Genomic DNA, 25,532 nt, shown 5'->3' with positions numbered 1-25,532 from the left:
GTGTCCTTTCATGGCTCCAGCCTGTGGTGACAGTCCCTCATCCTGTCCCCCTCTGCCTCACCAGGCTCTGGTAACATGTTCTCTTCCTTTGCTTGTTTAGGCCCAGGGTCCTAAAGGCATCCTACTGCAGCTAGTCCCAGGTGCTTCAACATCTTTAACTTGTAACCGTACCTACACCTCTGAAAATAGTTCCCTCCTTTAATTCTCTTCAAAGTTGCAGATGAATGTGACTTCTGCTTCCTGCCAGGATCCTTGTGGATAGCATCAGAGCCTGGTTTTCTCCTGCCTATTTTATTCTCTCCCTTCCAAAACCTGAGCAGGCTTCGGATTGAGATGACTGGGGACCAGAAGAAGGATGGCAAAATTCCCTGGATTATACAAGTTCACTTTCCTTTTTAGGCTCAAAATAGATCAGTCTCTGGAGGGAGGAAGGGCCCTGTTTGTCATCATATATCTGCCTGGCTGTCATTCAGGATCTAATTGGACTCTCTTAAATTTCATTCTATTCCTGCTTGTCATGTTTCTGGGCCCCTGAGAAATTTCCTGCCATGTGTATTCTGAAGCAGGACATTTTGACATAGCCATTTTGATGGATATGTTGCTCTTCAGAGTGCAAAGAAGAGGATTTAGGCCATAGGCACAATAAACATCTTCACACCCTCCTGGGTCCTCTACCCTGTCCTTGAAACTCACCTTCACTTTAATTATTTTTTCACTCTTTTAAAATGAAAATATTCTTATGTATGCAAAAGTTGAGGGACTAGTATAATGGACTCTCATGTGCCTGTCATCCATCTTCCATGATGATCACCTTATTCCTTAGCACACGTGTGTGTGTGTTTGTTTCCTGAAATATTTAAAGTGAATCCTACTCATTTATTTAACCTGTAAATACTTCAGTATCTTTCTTCAACAGATAAGGACTTTAAAAGTAACCACAGTAACATTCAATAAAATAAGCAATGATTCTTTAATAGCCAATATATAGTCCATGTTGGGTTTTCCTACATTCCCTCAAAAAAGTTTTTTTCAGTAGAGTTTTTCAAGTCATAAGCCATACGATATCCACACATTGCCTTTGGTTGCTATGTCTCGTAATTTCTTTTAATTTCTAGAAACCTTTTACCTATAATTTTTTATAGATATATAACCAAAATACAGAAAAAGTACACAAATTTTAATTGTATAGCTCTATGACTGTTTTCAAAAAGAACATTCCATGTAACTACTACTCACAAAAGAGATAGAACATCACTAGCGCTCAGAGGTTTTCCAGCCATTAAGTGCACACTTGCTGCCCAAGATACCCAGTGTTTTATCACCATAGATTGGTTTTGCCAATTTTTGACCTTTGTATAAGTAGAATCATACAGCACGTCCTCTTTTTGGTCTGGCTTTCTTTGGGGAAATTCAACTGTCTTTTTTAAAAAATCAACTTATTGAGGTATACTTTGTATACAATACACTCTGCACTTATAAAGCAGTTCAGTGAGTTGTACAAAAGGTATAAACCCATGACTTCACTGCCACAATCAAGATACAGAATGTTTCTACTGCCCCCAAAACTTTTCTCATGCTCCACCGTGATCATTCCTTCCTCCTACTCCTAGCATTCAGGCAACCTTTGATTCCTTTTCTGGCACTACAGATTATTTTGCATTTGCAAGCGTATTTAATAAATGGAATCATATAGGATGTATTTTTTTGTGCCTGGCTTCATTTAGTGAGCACAATGACTTGGAGAGTCATCTACGTCTAAGTAGTTGCATGTTCCTTCATGTTGCTGAATAGTGTTTCCCTTATGTGTTTATTCCACACTTTGTGTATCCATTCACTTGGTTTACATATGAGTTGTTCACAGGTTTGGATTATTATGAATAAAGCTGGTTGTGTACAGATCTTTGTGTAGACATATTTTCATTTCTCTTGGTACATACCTTAGAATGGAATTTACTCCGATTTCCCTGGTACTCTTCCTTCCATCCTGCATTCTATACTTTCATCTGGGAAATTTTTCTTCTGAACAAATAACTCCCTTTAGTTCCTTTTAGTATTTTCTTTAATGCGGATTTTGCTTTCTTCTTCCAGGGAGATGTTAATATTCTGACAGGTAGATAGATTATGAATGGGATATATTGATGTAATCAGGAAATGAGATTTTTTTCAAAGCTATATCTGGTCTATTTCCAGTTTGTCCTAACAACTCAAGCCCTTGGGCTTTCTCAACTGAAAGTGTGGGGTGTTTATCATGGCCCTTTGTTCTTAGCAGGTCCTACATTCCAATTTTTGTCTCCCCAATGCTATTAGACAAAATTACTTCTTATCCTTTTAGTCTTTTAGCAACTGATTTTGCTCAGTTTCTTGGTCTCTTGCTTTGCATATTTGTAGTGTAGAAATTTGCAAATGCCTCAAGGGGAAACTACATCAGGAATATTAGGCTCATTTTTATGTGGTCCCCCATTCTCAGAAATCTTAGCCCTCAAGTCCTAGCTGCTGCTTTGGTAGCCCTTAACTTCAAGATTTCTCTCTCCCACTCAGAGAAACTGCTTCAAGCTCTAGCTGCTACTTTCTACTGACAATGCAAATTAGCAAATGAGCTTAAGACAAAAAGTTGTTTTAAATATACGGCTCGCTTCAATGGGCTTTCTTTCTCTGCAGAATCTAGCATGCTTGAATCCTGGATGCTTTGTTTTGTGCCATAATGCCTTTAAACAGCTCATCTTATTTTTTGTTTATGCAGCTATTATAATTATTTTCTGTAGGAGGATTAGTTGAAGTATGAAGTTATTCCTTCATAGCCAGAAGCACAACTCTTCTAGTTATATTTTAAGAATGGCCCTCCACTCCTGCCCCCACACACATCATTTTTAAAAATGTCATGTGTTTGTTGGAAAGATAAGCCATTCCTACCCTCTTTGAATACCCCACACATTGGATTTCCCTGATTGTTTCCTTGTAGTGTCATCTTTAATATGTTTCCCTCTTCTCTGTGTTTCTGGCAAATATTTAATGAGATTTACAGGTGTTAGGTCAGAGCATATCAAGGAGCATTGTGTATCTCCTATTGCATCACATCATGAACCACAAAGTGGAATGGTTCCCAAACTTCACTCCACATTTGAATCACCAGGAGAATTTTACAAAAACCAAAAGTACTGATGCTTGAGTTCTACCCCAGACATTGTGACTTTATTTATTTGGGATGTGAACTAAATATCAGGATTTTTCAAAGTTCCTCAGGTGATTCTAATGTGTGGCAAAGTATTGGAACCACTGATGTAATGTCTGATTATCCAGGTTTTAGTTCGGTTAGGAGGAATTCATAGATTCAGGTGTTGTCCTTCTGATGCCTTCACTATCAAGTTCCCCATCAAGTTTGAAGGCAAAGATTTTTCAGCAATCGATGGTAGTTGCCTAGACCCATTATTTCATGAAGAGCTGTGAAATGGTGATTTTTCTATTTCTGTCATTCTTCCTGCTCTTAGTAGCTGTGATTCCTCTAAAAGGAAGAACTTTCTCTCAATGCCTGTTTGGTTACTTTGAAATGTTGTCCACATAGGAAAGATATGGTAAATGCTTAATTTACCTTAATTTTTCTTTTTATTTATATAGTTTCTGAATCATAAGTTGGTGTTCCAACAACTTTGAAAGGTGGTCAATGATTTTTTAAATGCTATTAAGACATGCATGGATTTTTATATATTCGATCTATTTCATTCCACTATTTTCATTATTCTTATTGAAGTTGATTCATCTTTGACCAGTGGGAATCCCTTTCAAGTTGGCTCCAAGTCCTTTTGACATGACTCCAGTAGTTTTTGATAGCTTGCCATGACAAACTTTGATAGTTTATCATCTCTATTTCCTGGCACAGATCTGGAATCAGTCATGTATTTAGGGATCTCCAACTCCTTTCAGTGAAAAGAAATGTTTAAAAGTCTAAAATTAAAGCACTAAGTACAACCCTATCCTTAACTCTCAGCCTATTTGTCATTTTCCCCAGTTTATTTGACCAAGAATATTAATGATAACATAATTATTCATTTTCTGCCACCTACTGTATGTTCGTCTTAGGATACTTTTCACTTTTCTGTATCTCAGTATTTTCATTTATAAAATGGGAATAACTGAAATAATCCAGGCATAATGTCTGCTCTATCACTTTTTTATTAAAGAAAAATAGACATCCAACAGGAGAAATGGTTAAAGTAATGGGAGTTATGAAGCAATACTGGTAGTAGTGATAATAGCAGTTCATTTTTTCAGCAAATTATTATGTACCTACTGTGTGTAAGCACTGGACATGGGCAGTAGTAGTGATGTTCATAGTAGCCATTTATTTTTTCAATAAAAATGTTCATACCCTTCTCATGTGTGATGTACCATGTTGGGCACTAGAGATACAATGGTAAAAAATACAGGCATAGTCTTTGTCTTAAAGGAGAGAGATAAAAAACAAGTAGGCTGGCAAAGATTATTATTATTGATTATTAAATTACTATTACTGATCCAAAATCATTCACTTGGATATTTCTCTAGTTTCTTTCTACTGAAATTCCAAGTAGTTTCATACCACCATCAAAATGACTGCTTCAAGTGGTGCTGTCAAAATGGCCGTATTGAAATATTTTCTATCCAAGTAGCATCCCACTCATTTTGCTGAGTCACCACACTTTTTTCCTAAGCACTTTTCCCTTGAGGAAACCTAATTTTAATAAAGGGGAGTCATTTGCAGTGGCTCAGAGGATTGAAACTGGAGCTTCTCTTCTTCTGCTCTCTCTTCCCCTGGTGCTGGCAGGATTCCTGGAGAGCAGCTGCTTCCCAAGGAAATCCAGCCCTCCTGGGAATGGAAAAGGTGCCCTTCCCCCATGACTTGGCCTCAGAGGAGCAGAAAGATGCCATCAAAGCGAAGGTTTCTACAGAACCTGAAGGCAGGAAGCCACTTGGCTCTCTCTGTTACTTCAGAGTGAAAATAAGGTCACAGGATGTCCCTTTCTGTGAGTGATTGAATAAAAGACCAAGAGAAATCCTCCTCCCTGTCCTACAGCTAAAAGTACCCTCACGCTGTGAAGGACTCACTTTTTTGGCTTTTTGTACAGTAGCCAAAAGACAGTCTCAGCAGGGCAGGAGCACAGGAAGCCGGCAAGGTGAGAGCAGTTATTTTCCTCCTCTCTCACGTCTGGCGATGCTTACTTTCTCCATATGGAGAAAGCCTCTTAATTGGAAAAGAAATAACAGATTTTTCAATTTTGTGCCATTCCTGATCCAGCTTTACATGTCCCTGACTGCATAGGAAGTTCTCAGGGTTCTGCCTCCTCTTGGTCAATGTATTCATCCACAGGAATTTATCCAACTCCAAGTCTTACCTTTACGTAACCTCGAAGATCTTGCTATCTAGAGGACAGAGGCAAAATTCACTCATTGCACAAATCTTAACTGATTCTGTACAAGGTTCTTAGGCCTAGGATGAAGTCTTGAACCAATAGAAAATGCTCTTGTTTTCTTGGGGGAAGATTGGCAAACTAAGGCCAAATTCAGCTATGGGCTGTTGATACGCTAAGAATAGATTTACATATTTAAAATGCTCTTTTGTAAAGAACTACAAGAGATTATATGTGGCTCACAAGTCAGAAATATTTGCTATTTGCCCCTTTAGGGAAATAGTTTGCCAACGCTGCTCTTGGACTTTTATCCTCAGATGACTTTTCCATTGTATAAAGCTCATGGGTATGGGCTCGGAGTTGAAGTCCTGGCTCGGCCACTTACCTACAGTCTTAGGCAAGTGGCTTTAGTCCTCTGAGCTTTCAGTGTCTTTATCTGTCAAAAGGAAATACCAAGAGTCAGTCAGGCAACAAATATTTATGGATTGCCTACAATGTGCCTGGAATGTCTAGACATGGGGATGAAGTCACATAACAAACATATATACAAATAAATGAGATGGTTTCAAATCCCTGTAAAACCATGAGGAAGTCCAATAGAGCAAGATAGTAGAGAAGGAATCAGGTAGTGTATTGGGAGGGCTTGTGTGTAAGAAAATGGTTTAAGAAGGAGGGGAGCAGCCAACTGACCAGATGCTTCCAAGTGGTTAAGTGAAGGGAGGCCAGAAATTGGCCACTGGCTTTGGCAAGATATGTTTTACTAGGTCACTATTTGACCTTTATATGTGCATAATAAAGGGGAAAATGTGGTGATTCTGAGTTTTTAAAGAATCTAGAGTGATCCTTTAAAGTCAATGAATTCTATAGTTAGGCTGAATTAATAAAAAACTCTATGTAATTTTGCATTTCTGACTCTAATAATTGCATTGTAGATAGTAGGAATAAAATAAATGAATGCCTGCCTGCTGTCCTTTTGGTTTATGTTACTAAGATCTGCTGCAGTATCCTAGAATTACTCTGCTCTTGGGGTGCTCATTAAAAACATTTTTCAATTAAAATCTTTTACAAGCCAGGCACGGTAGCACATGCCCCTAGTCCCAGCTACTTGGGAGGTCCAGGTAGGAGGATCGCTTGAGCTCCGGAGTTCAAGGGTATAGTGTGCTACGACCGCACCTGTGAATAGCCACTGCACTCCAGCCTAGGCAGCACAGCCAGACCCTGTCTCCAAAGATAACTAGATAAATAAATAAATAAAATAAAAACGTTTACATATGGGAGCACAAAAGTAACCAAGTTAAAAAAAAATCCTGGTGATGTTTAAATGCACATCACAGCCAATATTCATAAGCAGCAAAGAATGGAACAGTTTCTGGGGTTCTGACACAGAGAGGGAGTCTCCCAAACTTCTTTTTTTCATTTAGCACAAAGATTTTTTCATCTTGCTGCTCATCTGCAGCCATCAGAAGACACTCTGGCCACAGAGTGCTGCATCACTGGGGAGAAAAAGCTGGTGCTGTTACCCCAGGATAGGCAAGGGGAAGAAAAGCCAACTTCCATTGATTCCCATTTCTCAAAGTGATGCCTTTAACACTCTGAAATGAAAGTGTTTATATGTGAGAGGGATTGACAACATTGGGCTGTTATTGTCCTTTGATGTGCCTCAGAAATATTGCAGTAGAAGTTATTAAAGAATAAACTGCGGGGAAGCCAACTGCTCTACTCAAGCGGCTTTTTCTTTGCCCCTAGCCAATTTATGTAGCAGCAAATTTTCTTTCTTCCTCTCCTAGTTAAGTTTGCTAGCTTTTGGAAACTTTTTTTTTTTTTTAAATTAGAGAGTGGTGTGAGGGTAGATTGGCAACCCATTTCAATTCAGGATAGCAAATGGATCGAGCCTTAAAAATGAATAACATTATCTAGGCATTTGTGCCCAACATGCACAGATCTGCAGAATTCATTAAAGTTGGTTTTTGCCCATCTTACAGACAGGGAAAGTGAAGCTCAGAGAGGTCAGGACAAGGTCATGGTGACAATTGAATGCCCACCCAGGAATGTGAAACAGACTCTTATTACTCAAAGTCTAGTGTACAGCAGGTATTGTGTCCACAGAGAGAACAGGTTAAAATTGTTTAAAACCTGGAAACTGATGAAATATGAAGAAATCGTGTGTTGTGAGCCTGTGTGTCCCCAGCTTCCCACTGAACTAGAAATTGCTGGGACACCCCTGTGGGTCTGAAACCTTTCCCTGGCAGCTGGGCTTGGTGTCTGCAGAGGCGAGCTGTGGCTTGTGGTTAAATTGTACAGATGGATACCAGGCAGGGCTCGGGTATGGGCTCATGCTTTTTGCCCTCTTGCTCGAATTAAGCTGCCTAACTGTGTTTCTGGGGAGGCTGAAGGTTTATCAAGGGTCAGCTAGCATTTCCTAACAGCTCTCCAGAATGCAAGGAGGTCCATTTTCCTTTCCCAAGTGACCGCAGACACAGTCACCACAAAATAGTTCAAAAGATTTTTCTAAATTTGGATTGCTTTATTTGGGTTCCTATATTAATCCAAAGGACATCACATAATGCCATCTTTCTTACAACTCTGTTTTGTTCCTTAATGTTATAGATTCTCAAGTAAGAAATGTTCCAAGTATGTAAAGATTACCTTTTTATATTTAAACAGAATTATTCTTCATTGTTTTTCTAATAACAATGATTAATATTTATTGTGTGTTTACTGTGGGTGTGGGCATTGTGCTAACAGCTTTATACATATTTTTGGATTTAGCGTTTGCAGTATTTCTGTGATATTGGACCTTTTCTTATTCTTATAATACAGATAGGAAAGCTGAGACTCAGAGAAGTTAGGTAACTTGCTCAAGATCACACAGCTAGTTCATAGTGCAATGAAGATGTGGAATCAGGTGGTTTGACTCATACCTCCTGTTTCTAACCACCATACTACATGGCCTCCCTAGTGCAGATTTATAAACTATGAGGATATTTTGAGCACATTTTTCTTCCTATGAATTAAATTGCTTTAAAGGCCATGTTATCTATTTCTTAATTAGAAATTGACTTTTCTTTCAGGCTTGTCTTAATCTACCCTTGCATTTTCCACAGGTAGAAACTAACACCTAAAGAAGTAAGATGTCAGCAGCATGGTTCTTCTGATGTTCTCTCGCTCTCGCAGTCTCTTCCCTTTCTCCTCTGTTCTCCACGGCTTGCAAGGTACCCACTGTGGAAGGAGTTCAATGTCAAATTTCAAGGTTCTGTGTTCTTTTTTTTTTTTTTTTTTTTTTTGAGACAGAATGTCACTCTGTTGCCTGGGCTAGAGTGAGTGCTGTGGCGTCAGCCTAGCTCACAGCAACCTCAAACTCCTGGGCTTAAGCGATCCTCCTGCCTCAGCCTCCTGAGTAGCTGGGACTACAGGCATGCGCCACCATGCCCAGCTAATTTTTTCTATATATTTTTAGTTGTCCAGTTAATTTCTTTCTATTTTTAGTAGAGACGGGATATCGCTCTTGCTCAGGCTGGTCTTAAACTCCTGTCCTTGAGCTATCCTCCCACCTCGGCCACCCAGCGTGCTAGGATTACAGGCGTGAGCCACCTCGCCTGGCCAGGTTCTGCATTCTTGATAACTTGCTTAATGCCCAAAGGCTATGGCTAAAGAAGCTGTTCCTTTGTCTTCTTGGGTCTAGAAGTAACCTTTGTTGTATTGTCTGAGAAGGTGGTGGGAGAAATGAATCCATCCTCAAAAGAAAGAGAACTTTAGATTTTACTTCTTTCCTAGACGACACTAAATTTTAGAAAGAAGATTTATTTATATTAAGACTGGTTTATTAATAGAGAATATTAATTGAGAATAAGATCAAAATACCAAGAAGTGTGTCCTTTTCATGATTTTTGGAACAAGGGACAAATCATGGCTGTTTGCCTATTTTGTTAATAGAAAAATATCATTAATTATCCCCAAGGAGTTCTTTAGAGCACTGTGAGAGATTTGGGGCACATTTTTATCTGATTAGTTTTATTTGTGAGCCAGACCTGGAAGGTGGGATCTGTATTCCTTGCCTTTGTTGCCTCTCTGTGGCCCTGAGAAGAGGCACTTTCCTACTGCACCTCTTCTGTATTCCAAGTCATTCCTTATTGCAAAAACAAAAGACGTGGAGCCTTCTGTCAATGGGCCCATGTTAACTTGGAGCCTAAGATAGATGTTGCATTTTGTTTGAGGAGAAGTACAGGTGTAAGAAACATCCTGTGCTATCAGCAGTTCCATGGAAACCCTGTTCCTTCTGTATCCCCCATGGTAACTGAGAAATCAGAACTCCTGGGAGAAAAATCATTCTCATACATCATTTGCTCTTTGACCACTAACCACTCTCAGAGGAAATAGCAATTTCAGAATTAGGTAAGCCCTGATGATGTCTGTGGCTGTCTTCATGATTTCCCCCACTCTTGGAAGTTAGCAGCCCTGCTTCCCCAGAATCTCCCCAGCCGCGAGCAACACAGGCCAGTGGAAACTAGAGACTTTGGCACAAAAATAATTTCCACTTTAAGAGGCCTAGCCATGGGGTCCCATGCATCCGTTTCTAAATCCCACTGGAAGCTGGTGGTAACTCACCCCATTCAGCGTAGCTGTGTAGCGCGAACGATTGCAAGCAACGGCTAACTCTTTTCCATGCCTCATCTCAGAAGAAACTGGGTTTTTGTGATACTTAAAGTGATTTATTTGCTGTGCAGATGAGAGCCAAATTTTAAAGTAGCATTAAGATTGTTCTGGAGAGAAGGCGCACTCTGCGTGTAGGTCATTATCTGGGGGATGCTGTGCGACACGTATACGTGGTGCATATGGCAGTGGTGGATGGACCCAGGCCCAGTGAGACAATTGGATGGATTTCTCTGAGACTCTGAATGAGACAGTGCCTCAGGAGATGGAAGCAGGGTATTTTTCATGAGGTTCCCCCCTCCACTTCCCTACTTCTCTAAGGGTTAATTAATTTTTTTTTCTTTGTCCAGGGAATGGGCATCTGGATTAGGTTGGTGACAGACTGATGAATGGACAGGTTTAGCAAGCACAGGCACCGTACCATCTCCCTCTGCATTTCTGCTTGGATACCCTTGATATAAATCAGAATAATTGTTAGTGAAACAATGTACAGGTGTGGGGAAGACAGACCCCCCCCCCCATTTTTAGGCCCTCTGGAAAATTTTCCCGTTATTTGATTTCAGTGGTTTGAGTCATATCTTCCAATACAGTTTCATACAAATGTAATCTGGCTTCCCCAGCCTGGTACAACCCAAATCAAAATGATATTATACCTCTTCACAGCTGTAAATCCTTCCTCAAATTAAAGCTCTGAAACCTAATCTGCTAGAAGTCTACAGAGGAGGAGGGGCACCTCTAGCACCCCACCAAGAATAGCATTAAGCATCTAATGACAACTTTACAGAGACTTTTATCTTTTGTCCCCTGTGAAATAAAATCTTCAAAGTTATCTGCCTCTTCTTTGAAACTTAGCACAGGCTGTACTTGGCCAGGTGTCCCAAAGCTGATACCAAGAGGGCAAAGATTGAGAGCTTTTTTTTTTTTTAACCCACTTCTTTCTGTGCTGCCGTGTTTTTATTTTTTATTATTATTATTTTTTTATGACCTGAGAGGAAGTGAGAGTAAATCTGGCACATGACTATTTTCCAATAAGGTTAAAGACACAGAGTCACAGGATCCCAACAGGGAATCAAGCAGGAGATTGATGAATTAATTAAACTCATCAATTAACCAATGAATGAATTAATCTGTGTAAAGCAGAGTGAAGTCAAGAGAGGACAAGGGGTGGGTCAGTCTTAGGTGAGAGGGAGGATCAGAAAACCCGGAGGTCTTAGAGGAGCTGAATTTCCTGGCAAAGTTCAACTCAAAGTGTTGAGTGAGTGGGCGAGGGCCTGGCAGAGTCTGCAGGCAATTTTTGCAATTTACATGAGGGTTCACTCTGAGTTGCACATCCTATGGGTTTTGACAGCTGTCTAATGGCATGTAACCACTATTGTAATATTGTATAGAGTAGTTTCACTGCCCTAAAATGTCCTGTCCTCTGTCTAGCCATACTTCCTTCCCTCCTCCTCCTCTGGGCTCTTGTAAACAAACCACTGATCTTTTCAGTGTCTTCGTAGTTTTGCCTTTTCCAATGTCATATAGTTAGAATCATACAGTAATAGCCTTTTGAGATTGGCTGCTTTCACTTAGCAATATGAGTTTAAAGTTCCTCCATGTCTTTTTGTGGCTTGATAGCTCCTTTCTTTCCAGCACTGCTAAATAATATTTCGTTGCCTGGGAATACCACAATTTGTTTATCCATTCATCTATTCAAGGACATCTCGTTTGCTTCCAAGTTTTAGCAATTTTGAATAAAGCTGCTATAAATATCTGTGTGCAGGTTTTTGTGTAGACATAAGTTTTCAAATCCTTTTAGTAAATACTCAGGATCATAATTGCTGGATTTCATGGTGAGAGTATGTTTAGTTTTTATTATAAGAAACCACCAGTCTTCTACAGTGGCTGTCACAAGTTGCATTCCTACCAGCCATGCATGAGATTTCCTGTTGCTCCACGTCCTTATCAGTACTTGCTATTGTCATTGTTTTGGATTTTCACCATTATAGTAGGTGTTTAGTGGTATCTTATTCTTGTTTTAATTTGCAATTCTCCAATAACAGTATGATGTTGAAGAGCTTTTTATATCCTTATTTGCCATCTATATATTTTCTTTGGTGAGGTGTCTGTTCAGGTCTTTTGCCTATTTTTTAAATGAGTTGTTCATTTCCTTATTGTTGAGTTTTAAGAGGTGTGGTTTTTTTTTTTTTTTTTTTTTTTGGTATATTTTGGATAACTATTCTTTATCAGACCTGTCTCTTATGGATATTTTCTCCCAGTCTGTGACTTGTCTTCTTGTTTTCGTGACAGTGTCTTCTGCTGAGCAGAAGTTTTCAATTTTAATGAAGTCTAGTTTGTCAGTTATTTCTTTCATGGACTGTACCTTTGGTATTGTATCTAAGAAGTCACTACCATGCCTAAGATCATCTACACTTTCTCCTATGTTATCTTCTAGGAGTTTTGCATTTTACGTTTAGGTCTATGATTCATTTTGAATTAATTTTTGTGAATGATGTAAGGTCTGTGTCTAGATTCTTTTGTTTGTTGGTTTGTTTTTGCATGTGGATGTCCAGTTGTTCCTGCACCATTTGTTGAACAGACTATATTTTTAACACTTGATTGCCTTTGCTCCTTCACTTGACTATACTTTTGTGGTTCTATTTCTGGGCTTTCTATTCTGTTCCATTGATCTGTTTGTTGACTTTTGCCAATACCACACTGTCTTGATTACTATAGCTTTGCAATGAGTCTGTGTTTGTTATAATTTCAAAATATTAATTAAACGGGTACAAGTGCTTTTATTACAAGGATATCTTATATAATGCTTAAATCAGGGCTTGTGGTGTGACTATAACCAGAACAGTGTTCATTGCATCCAATATATAAGTTTTTATTCAACACCCACCCTCCCTTCCCAACCCCCTTGGTTTCTCGTGTCCTCTATATGGCTTTGTGCCCATGTGTACCTGTCTGTTAGCTCCCACTTATTAGTGAAAACATATGGTATTTGGTTTTCCATTCCTGAGATACTTCATTTAGGATAATGGTCTCCATTTCCCTCCATGTTGCTGCAGATGACATTATTTCATTCCTTTTTATGGCTCAGTAGTAGTCCATGGTGTGTGTGTGTGTGTGTGTGTATGTGTATACCACTTTTTTTTTATCCACACATGATTTGAAGGGCTCTTAGGTTGATTCTACATCTTTGCAATTGTGAATTGTGCTGTGATAAACATTTGAGTACAGGTATCTTTTTCATAAGATGACTTCATTTCCTTTAAGTAGATACTCAGCAGTGGGATTGTTGGATTGAATGGTAGATGTATGTTTATTTCTTTGAGGAATCTCCATACTATTTTCCATAGAGGTTGCACTAGTTTACAGTCCCACCAACAGTGTATAAGCATTCTTTTCTCTCTGCATCCATGCCAGCATCTATTATTTTTTGACTTTTTAATAATGGGCATTCTGATAGGGATAAGGAGGTATCTCACTGTAGTTTTAAGTTTTTAATTTATTTTTATTTATTTATTTTTTTTTTGCATTTTCCTGATGATTAGTGATACTGAGCATTTTTTTCATACATTTATTGGCCATCTGTCTATCTTCATTCAAAAAACTTTTGTTTTTGTCATTTTCCACTTTTTGATATGGTTGTTTGTTTTTTTCTTGCTGATTTGTTTGATTTCTTTGTAGATTCTGGATATCAGTCCTTTGATGTATAGTTTGCAGATATTTTCTCCCATTCTGTAGGTTGTCTATTCACTCTGCTAATTATTTCCTTTGCTGTACAGAAGCTTTTTAGTTGAATCAAGTCCAATTTATTTATTTTTGTTGTTTCTATATTTGATTTGCCTTTGGGGTCTTAGTCATAAATTCTTTGCCTAATGTCTAAAAAGGCAGGAAGGGACACACACACAAAAAGAAAACTGTAGACCAATATGCCTTATGGACATAGATGCAAAAAATCATCAACAAAATATTAGAAAACTAAATTTAACAGCACATCAAAAAGATAATCTACCATGATCAAGTGGGTTTTATCTCAGGAGTGCCAGGATGGTTTAACATATGCAAATCAATAAACATGATTCACCACATAAACAGAAACAAACAAACAAAAAAAGACCACATGGTCATCTCAATAGATGTAGAAAAAGCATTTGATAAAATCCAGCACCCTTTCATGATAAAAACCTCCAACAAACTAGGCATAAAAGGAACATACATCCAAATTATAAAAGCCATGTATAACAAACCCACAGCCAACATCATACCGAATGAGGAAAACTTCAAACCATTCCTCCAAGAACTGAAACAAGATAAGGGTGACCACTGTGACCACTGCTATTCAACATAGTATTGGAAGTCCTAAACAGAGCCATCAGGCAAGAGAAGAAAATAAATGGTATGCAAATTGGGAAAGAGGTGATCAAACTATTCCTGTTTGCTGATGATGTGATCTTGTATCTAGAAAATCCTAAAGACTCCACCACAAGACTCTTGGAATTGATAAATAAATTCAGCAAAATCTCAGGTTACAAAATCAATGCACACAAATCAGTAGCATTTCTATATACTAATAACACTCAACTAGAGAGTCAAATCAAGGACTCAATACAATTCACAATAGCTGCAAAAAAAAAAAAGAAAAGAAAAACCCTAGGAATATACTTTAAAAAGGAGGTTAAAGACCTCTACAAGGAGAACTATAAAACACTGATGAAAGAAATCACAGATGACACATACAAATAGAAAAACATCCCCTGCTTGTGGATTGGTAAAATCAACATTGTTAAAATGTCCATACTGTCCAAAGTGATTTACAGATTCTATGTAATCCCCATCAAAATACCAGAATTATATTTTACAGATCTAGAAAAAATAACCCTATTGCTTCATTTGGAACCAAAAAGGAACCCAAATAGCTAAAGCAATCTTAAGTGAAAAGAACAAATCTGGTGCCATCACATTACCTGACTTCAAATTATACCTCAAGGCTGTAGTAACCAAAACAGCATGGTACTGGTATAAAAGGAGAGACATAGACCAATGGAGCAGAACAGAGAACCCAGAAATAAAACCATCTACCTACAATCAACTGATCTTCAACAAAGCAGATAAAATAACATACGCTGGGGAAAGGAAGCCCTATTCAATAAATGGTACTGGGAAAATTGGATAGCCACATGCAGAAGAATAAAACAGGATACCCATCTTTTAACAGATACAAAAATTAATTCAAGATGTATTAAAAACTTAAGTTTAAGGCATGAAACCATTAAAATTCTAGAAGAAAATGCATTAAGTCTTGAAGTCAAGAGTGCCAGTCCTTCTACTTTGTTTTCTTCTCATTCAATATTGTGTTGCATATTCTGGGTCTTTTGTCTTTCTTTATATACTTTAAAATCATTTTGTTAATATTCACAAAATAGTTTGCTGTGAATTTTAAAAATTTGGATTGCATTGAAATCATAGGTCAAGTTGAGAAGAACTATCTTGACAATATTGAGTCTTTCTTTTCATATACATGGATAACTCTCCTTTTTCTTAGACCTTCTTGATTTCTTTCATCAAAGTGTTGTAGTTTTCCTCACATAGATCTTGTACATATTTTGTTTGATTTAAGTTTTTTAGAGTTAATATAAATAGTATTGTGTTCTTAATTTCAAATTCCAATTGTTCATTTATGGTATATAAGGAAATGCTTGACCTTGTATATTAACCTTATGTCCTACAACCTTGCTATAATTTCCTATTAATTCCAGGAGTGTATTATGCATATAATTAAAATTTTAAAAAAAGAATCAAAGAATATGGAGGAGAACACGGGTCCAGCACATCTGTATACATCATAATCATTAAGATGTGATGGAATATGTTGACACCAGGTGTGGCTTCTGCAAATTTCCTGTAGTGTTTCAGAATCTCTTCTGTTTATATTTGCAAATGTGAAGACTTATATAATAAATTAAACGACAAACACCAGCACATATAGGGTGGTGAGCTTGTAAGGGGTATAGTGTGAATAGGTCCTGTGGCCATCCAAACAGGTGACCTTATGTAAAATATACACATATTGGAGTGAACATGCAAAGAAACAAAGCATGTAAAATAGAAGAACCTGAATAATGATAGTTCTAACAATTGTGACTCAGGGGCAAGAGATGTTAATGACAAGGGTGTTAATAACTCATAGACACATCACAGTTTCAATACAGAAAGCAGGGCCATTTCTCAATGTACAGCAGTGAGGAATATCTCATTTGTACACACTTGTCTGACTTACAAAGAATAGCTTCTCCATCTCTTTTCCTTCTGTATCTTTTCACTCTCCTCTTGTTGGCAAACTTCACTCAGAAGCATTCAGTGAAAAGTATCCTGGGAAATGTATTTCTTACCATTGGCTTTGCAATGCAGAGAGCTTAGAAAGAATCTTATATGATGTAATCATATTTTATTGTGTCAGAGTCCTGCAAAATGTCTTTTTTCTCCTACAAAAGTTTCTCGAAGGTAGAGATTATTTCTTTTACATCTAAATATGTCTTGTAATGTGTGACAGAGTGTCATGTACATAGTAGGTACTAATCAAATATTTGTTTAATGAATTAAAGAGTAATATTACTTAAAATACCGTCATGATCAATGTAAGTTGCTGCATAGGTGAACTGGACCATCACTTTGCTCTGACTAATGACTCTAACTAAAATGAATATACCATTTAAATTTCTGATTTATTTAGGCCCTTTTACTGCTGTTCTTTTACCATAGTAGCCTGGTGGTTTGCACTGGTCATTAACTTTCAGTCTAGAGTAATGAAATGTTACTGCATACCTGGTACATTCAGCCCACGGAATCACGTTTCCTACACGATCATAGCTGGTATGTCTGAGAACAGTTGAATGGCTCCTCTAATGATTCTAGAATACTGCAGCAAATGACAAATTACCGGTGTCTAACATTTTATGATTGGTAAATGACTGTTATGTGCTTTATTTCCATCCTTCCAGGAAGGCTAGATTATTCCCAAATAGCAGATTGCCATATGAAAATGCCAATATTTACTCCTTGTTGATCCAAGGTAACAATTCGCGAACAGTCATTTGTCATAAGACATTCATGATTTTTTACGAATCGATAACTAGTTAGGAAGAATGACTCTCCAAGGTACCCTGTTATGATAGGGTTGACCTTCAGATCCAATTGGGTGAGTTTAACGAAGAATTTCTATGCTGTCAATCCACATTATTGTCCAAATAGAATAGACATTTGGTTTTATTTTGGCTCCCAAATTGATTTAGGTTATTCTTGAGTCTCAGAACAATAATTCCATATTTCCAGAGTGATATTAAGATATAAATTCAAGCAAACCCAAGAAATATCTACTAGTTTCCACACATGGTGCTGTCATTTAATAGGCGCAACTCTTTCCCTATGTGTCAGGTGTTACAAAGGCACGGTTCATCCCTTTAATTTTTGCTTCTTACGCTCAGTGTGCGCCCTCTTCCTCACATCCATCCTTTGGGTCTGTTTCCAGTCATGCTGCTTATTAACACTGCAGCTTTGCTTACTTACCTCATACTTCTTTCCCTCTGCTCCCCACACCAACCTGTATCACATCGTGTCTTAGACTGTCATCTGCTCTGTTGGTTTTCTGCCAACTTTATGGCAGCCCTGTTCCTGGACTTTATTGATCCTGTTGGTGGAGCTGACATAGTCTTTCTACCTCTGCTTTCTACTTCATTGCCTCCTTCTCTTGGGTGGCCTGTCCTCACCTCTGCTGTGTAGTACCCAGGAGCCTACAGCTTCGCTCTGTCCCTCTGAGTCCCCTCTGTGCTGTGCTGCATGGGAGGAAGGAAGCTACAAGCCCCTTAGCCCTTACAAGCTCTTTAAAGGCAATGGGCTAGTGAGCAGCATTGTCTAAAGCTTGGACAAGGGAGAATAAGAGAGAAAGTGAAGAAGGAATGATGAGGGAGAATGCAGAAAAGAAAGAAATGGAAGTTAAAAAAGAAGGACTGTGATGAGAAGGACTGGAGGGATGTGAAGGGAAAGAAAATGGAAGGGACAGGAAGGCAAGGAGGGCTGTAAGGTGGAGAAAGGAAAGATACTTACAGGAGGGAAAGATAATCCAGGCTCCATGTAAAAAGGTACTGTTCATTCAAGACTAGGGTTTTCACATTTCTTTGCTGAACTTCAAGCTTTACTCAGTTTGTATTGTTGTGTTCTGTGGCTCCATTCTTTTGGGGCCTTTGTTGCCCACCTTGCTCCCATCCCATCTCCAACTGCACGGCCACTGCCCACCCTTCCTGCCCATCACCAAACCATCCTCTCAGCCTCAGCAGTGTGGGCTCCCTTGGCTTCTTTCTCCCTCATGCATTCCCAGACAGCTCTGGGATTGTATTCATCCTATGAAGTGTGGAAATCTCAGATGTTACAAATTTTGGCCAGAACTCAATCTGAGGACTCTCCTTTCTGACCTAGAAATGACCTTTATACTTTAAGAGCAGGGGAGGGGTCAGAAGAAGCAAAAGCCAGATATTAGAGTGGTAAGAAATAAACTTCTGGAGAGTTTCAGGATTGAAACCCCCTACTAATAGTCAGAGGCATATTCCTGCAAGCAAGATCCCTTTCTTATTTCATTTAAGTAATTGTGCTGTGAGATTCTTGGTTCTTAATACTCTAAATGGCAGTGAGGGGAACAGAGTCAACTTCACAAAGCCAGGGATTCCAAATAGCTTCTATCACTTACACAAATTATGATTGTTGTCAGCAGTTACCTGAGATGCTGTATTGAGAGGCATTTGAAGGCTGTGCACAGACAATGGAAAGGATTCTCTGATTGATTAATAACGTCTGCTATAGTATGAGGAGGTAGGAGTGCTGGTCTGTGTGCCATGCATTCGCTCATTGAGTCTTAAAGTTCTTGTAAGAGCATTTTGTATTCTTCACAGATAGGTATTTTATAGATTTAGCTAACCAGAAAGGAATGATGTCCCTTATTTCAGAGATTTTTGAAACTAACAACTCGTTACCAGCATTGTAATTAATATTTTTCAGCCTTGGAACAGGTGACCTGGCTGTCAGAAGGACACAAATGTTAATAAGCAATAGATATACCTTTGATCCCATATTAAAAACTATCCAACAACCAATACTTATCCTCCGCTGCATGGCCTACAGTTCCTGATAACAGTATAAGAGGGTATTTGTTGTTTGTTTTGGTTTTTGTTTTTTCAACAATGTCAAGTATCTTTTTGTGGAGTAATCTAGTTGGTACCAATTGGAGAAGGTGAGAAGATTCCTTTGCCTTCTATAATAGATATATTTTTTGCTGTGATGATGCATCTCCATAGAGTTTCAGAGATGGAAGGTAATTTAGAAGTCCCTCCATATGATTTGGAGAATGAAGATTAGAACATATGTGATTTATTCAGAGTTTCATGGTTAGCTCATGACTTCTCTTTCTTTTGCATAAAGTGCTGACCCTTCTCTTTGAGCACTCCTCAGTAAAGGTCCTGGAGAGCCCAGCAAGGCTGTCAGTACAAAGATAGCCCTAGGTATGGACAAGGTGCCAGAATAGATGGGTTTCCTTTCTGGGCCAATTCAATAGGTGAAAATCATTAGGTAAAGCAGATGAGGAATGGGACATCCTGCCAAGAGCTTTGAAACCAGGCACAACAGGGACGGTATCAGGACCCTATGCAGGAGTAAAGTAAGGGGGACTTACATGACTACCTAGAACATTCCCACTGTACATACACGAGTGTATTTCACTAATCACTGTCTCTGTGGTGTGTGGGTAGAACTAGTTTAAAGCTTTAGGACAAGAATAAAATCAAACTACTGGTTAGGTCATTCTATAAAGGCATCTTTGTTAGACATGTTATGCTGTTATGTGGTCACAGTTGTTTCATGACAGAGTAATTATATTCAGAGAAGTAGATCATTGTACCTGGTCTAGTGTGAACCTGAACATTAGGAGATCCTTGTCCTATAGTACATACAAATGCCTCACAAATAGCAAAATACTATGTAATACTGAGTATTGCTTTGGTGCTGTTGAATAAACAACAGTTTGTTTCCTTACCTATATAAGAAGCTTGGACTAAGGGACCCTTTCTTTCCTAACATCCCATTGTATCAATCTAACTCTGTGATATTTGCCTTAATCTTCGTTTTATCATAAGCACCTACCTGGGCATGTTGTCTTTAAAAGCAAATCTAGTCATCTTCATTTTCATTGAACAAATTGAACTTTGTGTTTCAAACTGCACCTTCAGTGCTATGTGTTCAGTTCCTAGCCCATGGTTGGTCCACCCTAGATGCCCAATAAACATTTGTTGAATAAATGAATCTCAGCTGGACGAGGGGATGATTTTTGAGGTGAGCGGGAATGACTGTGCTAAAAGAGCCTCATAGATTCCAGACCCCTTGGCTAGAGCGTCGTGGCATTATCTCCTCTGATCCTCACACCAGTGTAAGAGTAGCTGTCATGACTCCTATTTTACAGATGAGGACATTGAGGCTTAAGGGCACATGGCTCCAGGTCTTACAGCAAGTATGTAGAAGCTCAGACTGCAACCAAGGTCTCTGTAATGCAAAGCCTTTCTTTTCATCATTGTACCATGCCTCCTCCTGAGAGAGAAGCAAAGCTCTCCAGACTGACATAGACTGAGGGCATTGTATTCCTGCACGGCCACAATGACAGGAAAAAGCAAAAGCGAGCTCCCAGTAAATTACCTCTTAAAAATACGTAGCGATCTAAAAGAACAGCCTCAAGGTGTTTTGATTTTATTATTACTATTTTTTTGAAGTTTGCTGTAGTTATCTGAGTCCTTTCAGGCAGGCACTGTGTGGGTTCTTAATAATTTTTCATGTTGATTCTGTGACTGTCCTTAATAGTTCTCTCAAGAAGCTGAAATAAGGTCAAGTTGTTCAAATACTTACATAGGACTTTGGAACCTATTGTACCCATGTTCAAAGCTCCTAAAACACTCAGAATTTTATTCATGCTACTATGTGCCTCATTCTCCAGGGAACTGTATAGAAACTCTAGCATGGAATTATATTCGGGGCAATCAAGTCAGATTCTTTTTTATGCATAAATTTGTTCTGTTATTTCTCCTTCTTTGTTTATTTATTCCATAGAATTAAATCCCAATATCATTAATTAATAGAAACAATGTCAGTAATTGAAGCACTGTATAAATATTTAAATGAATCACAAGATTTTTTGGCAAGTGAAGGTGGATACATCTAGAAATTTATTATACAACTTACACTTGGCAATAAATAGACATTTCTAACTGTTCCCACCATGCAAGTGCACAGTAATGGCTTAATACAAACAAATTATGAGGGGAGTGGAAGTGAGTATAGTTTTGACACAAGCAGAATAAAACTCATATGCATAAATATAATAATAATACATTTTATTTACTTGTGTGGCGCCTAGGTACAGCTGCATTCTAGCTGCTTTGTAATAAAATTAAAGCAACCGATTAAATACCGATTAGCTGGTTAGAGACAGATCAGATTATAGCACCAATTAAAATCAGTGTAGAACAATGTATTCAATCAGTCTAATCTTCCTTCTGCAAACAAAGTCTTGTTGGAATAAAGTTCTTTATTTTCCACACGTGCTTTGAGTATGCAGTATGTTGTTGTAATAGCAAGAACTCTGGGCTTGGTACAAGGAGGATTACCAGCTTTATTCTGCTCAGCATCCACAAGGTAAGACCTCTGAAGTATATTCCAGGTGCAAGGACAACATGAGGAAGGGTGCATAGGTAGGAATGAATGGTGTGCTACATGTGGGACAGGGTATTTGCCTGAAATGAATGGTTGAAAAATGCTTTTCCTTAAGAAGCAAAAGGTTGAACTCCATGCATCAGGGAATAGGGGGCCATAGACAGTACCAGGATGAAAACAGTGCTAGTGGAAATTTTGGATTAGCAGTGATGGATATATTAATGCCTCCCATATGTGAAAAAGGCTTGAGTTCACACACCTGTCAGGAGGAATGCTGTTTTATTCTGAGGAGGTTTGGAAGAAACAGGAGTCATGCATCAGTTTCGAAAATGGCATGAAAGTCATCGATGTGCCCCTTATATAGTTTTTGCCATGTCTGTGTATGACCAGTGTAGGCATTAATATGTTGAATATTTAATATTTCTTTGAATCAACTCACTTTTAAGACATCATTTGTATTTCAAGGAAAAGCTGCCACCATTTTAAATGGGAAATCATGTCACCTATCGTGAAGAGAAGGGAAACATAAAAATACTCCATGAAAAGAAATTATCACAAACTAATTCGAAGTAGATGTTGTTTCCGGAAATGCCTTGGACTCTCTGCTTACACGACTCTGACTAACTGGCAAAACCAAAGAAGAATGTACATGGTTTAGTATTCATTTTTTTCTTTTGTATTTCTTTTTCAATAGCCTAAAATAAATCTGGATTGCAGCTTTGGGATGGAGGGTTAGCTTGTGATATTGTTATGATGATCATGTGCCCAGGGCCTATTTGACCCAACTCCTTTTGTTCCTGGAAAAAAAAATCAACAAAAAAAGCCAAATGAAAGCTAAGTCAACCCTCATTATTAGCTGGATTTTTGGTCTTTCTGCACCCATATAGAACCCCTAAGCCTAAGATTCTTTTTGCAGGCAAAACAATGCTGAGGCCCAGCTAATTTGGTATTTCCCATACTTGGTACTAGAGCCTTTGAAGAAACCATTCTTTTCAGTAATATTTGACCATCCTTTCACCATTATTTCAAGAACCAGAGAACTTTTCACACGTTAGCATAAGAATCCTTCCTTGCAGTTGAGATTTTTGTGTGGGGTGGCAAGTGCAGGGCCTCTGTCAGCCCTGTGTTTGATTTCATTATCGCCAGAGATGAGAAGTGCTCATTTGTGTGAGAGGTGAGAAGTGCCGATCCTTTTTCAGTCTTGGGACTGAAAAAGGATCGGCACTTTTCACTGTTATTTTAAGAATCATTTGATTCATCAATGGGAAACCAGAATGGTTCTCTAGACCAATCTATGTGTAGGCCCGGGTAACTGGGTTTTTCCAAGAAGTATGCAGCAGAACTTTTGAAATAACCAACATGTTGAGAATTATTTGCCATTTTCTATAGCCCTTTTCACCAAAATCATGATACGGTTGGTCTCTGCATCCTTAAGCCTAAGATAGTTTTCACAGACTAAACTATGCTGAGGCCCAACTAACCTGTCATTTCCAGTACTTGGTACTAGAACATTTGAAGAAAGGATTCTTTTAAGTATGATTGGACCATAGTTTAACCATTATTTTAAGACCCGGAGCAGTTTTCACTGGTTAGCATAAGAATCCTTCGTTTGAGTTGAGATTTTGTGCGGGGTGGCAAGTGCAGGTCCTCTGTCAGTCCCGTGTTTGATTTGATTATCAACAGAGAGGAGAAGTGTGCATTTGTGTGAGAGGTGAAAAGTGCGGATCCTGTTTCAGTCTTTAGACTGAAACTTTTGAAATAACCACTATGTTGATAATTATTTTCCATTTTTTATAGCACTTTTCACCATAATTGTGATAAAGTTGGTCTCTGCATCCTTAAGCCTAACATAGTTTTCTCACACCAAACCATGCTGAGGCCCAGCTAAATTGGTATTTACAATACTTGGTAATAGAACCTTTGAAGAAACCATTCTTTTCAGTATTACTCCAGAATCCTTTCACCATTATTTCAAGAACCAGGGCACTTTCATCCATTAGCATAAGATCCTTCCTAGGAGTTGAGACTTTTTGTGAGGTGGCAAGTGCAGGGCCTCTGTCACTCCTGTGTTTGATTTGATTATGGAAAGAGATGAGAAGTGCGCATTTGTGTCAGAGGTGAAAAGTGCGGATCCTGTTTCAGTCTTCACAGTGAAAAAGGATCCGCACTTCTCACTGTGATTTTAAGAATCATTTGATTCATCAGCTGGGAACTGAGAATGGTTCTCTAGACCAATCTATGTGTAGGCCCAGGTAGCTTAATTTTTCCAAGATGTATGTGACAGAACATATGAAATAACCATGATGTTGATAATTATTTGCCATTTTTTATAGCACTTTTCACTATAATTGTTATGAGATTGGCCTCTGCACCCTTGATCCTAAGATAGTTTTCACAGACAAAACTACGATGAGGCCCAGCTAACATGTATTTCCAATACTTGGTAAGAGAGCCTTTGAAGAAACCATGATTTTCAGTATTATTCCACCATCGTTTGTCTAATATTTCAAGAACCGGGGCAATTTTCACCCATTATTATGAGAATCCTTAGTCAGAGTTCAGATTTTTGTGTGGGGTGGCAAGTCCAGGGCCTCTGTGAGTCCTGTGTTTGATTTGATTATCGCCAGAGATGAGAAGTGGGCATTTGTGTGAGAGGTGAAAAGTGCGGATCCTGTTTCACTCTTTATCTTGAAACGTTTGAAAAACCTTTATGTTGATAATTATTTGCCATTTGTCACAGCACTTTTCACCATAATTGTGATAAGGTTGTTCTCTGCTTCCTTAAGCCTAAGATAGTTTTCACAGCCAAACCATGCTGAGGCCCAGCTAACTTGCTATTTCCAATACTTGGTACTAGAACTTTGAATAAACCATTCTTTTCAGTATTATTCCACCATCGTTTCACCATTATTTTAAGAACCGCAGCACTTTTCACCCATTAGTATAAGAATCCTTCGTTGGAGTTGAGATTTTTGTGTGGCGTGACAAGTGCAGGGCCTCTGTCAGTCCTGTGTTTGATTTGATTATCTACAGAGTTGAGAAGTGCACATTTCTGGGAGAGGTGAAAAGTGGGATCCAGTTTCAGTCTACGCACTTTTCACCGTTTTTTAAAGAATCATTTGATTCCCCACCTGGGAACCCAGAATGGTTCTCTAGACCAATCTATGTGTTGGCCCAGGTAACTCATTTTTTCCAAGATGTATGCGGCAGACCTTTTGAAATAACCACTGTGTTGAGCATTATTTGCCATTATTCATAGCACTTTACATCATAATTGTGAGAACTTTGGTCTATGCATCCTTAAGTCTAGGAGAGTTTTCACAGATGAAACATGCTGAGACCCAGATAACTTGGTATTTCCAATACTTGGTACTAGAACCTTTGAAGAAACTGTTGTTTTCAGTCTTTTTGCACCATTGTTTGACCATTAATATAAAAACCAGAGGGCTTTTCACCCATTAGAATAAAAATTCTAACTTCGAGTTGCGCGTTTTGTGTGGGGTGGGAGTACAGGGCCTCTGTCAGTCCTGTGTTTGATTTGATTATCGACAGAGATGAGAAGTGCGCATTCCTGGGAGAGGTGAAAAGTGTGGACCCTGTTTCAGTCTAAATACTGAAAGAGGATCCGCACTTTTCACTGTTTTTTTTTTTAAGAATCATTGGATTCCTCAGCTGGGAATCCAGAATGGTTCTCTAGACCAATCTATGTTTTGGCCCAAGTAACTCAATTTTTCCATGATGTATGCGGCAGAACGTTTGAAATAACCACTA

This window comes from Eulemur rufifrons, chromosome 7 (genome assembly GCF_041146395.1).
Source record: "Eulemur rufifrons isolate Redbay chromosome 7, OSU_ERuf_1, whole genome shotgun sequence".
NCBI lineage: Eukaryota > Metazoa > Chordata > Mammalia > Primates > Lemuridae > Eulemur > Eulemur rufifrons.
Note: the sequence above shows the minus strand (reverse complement) of the source record.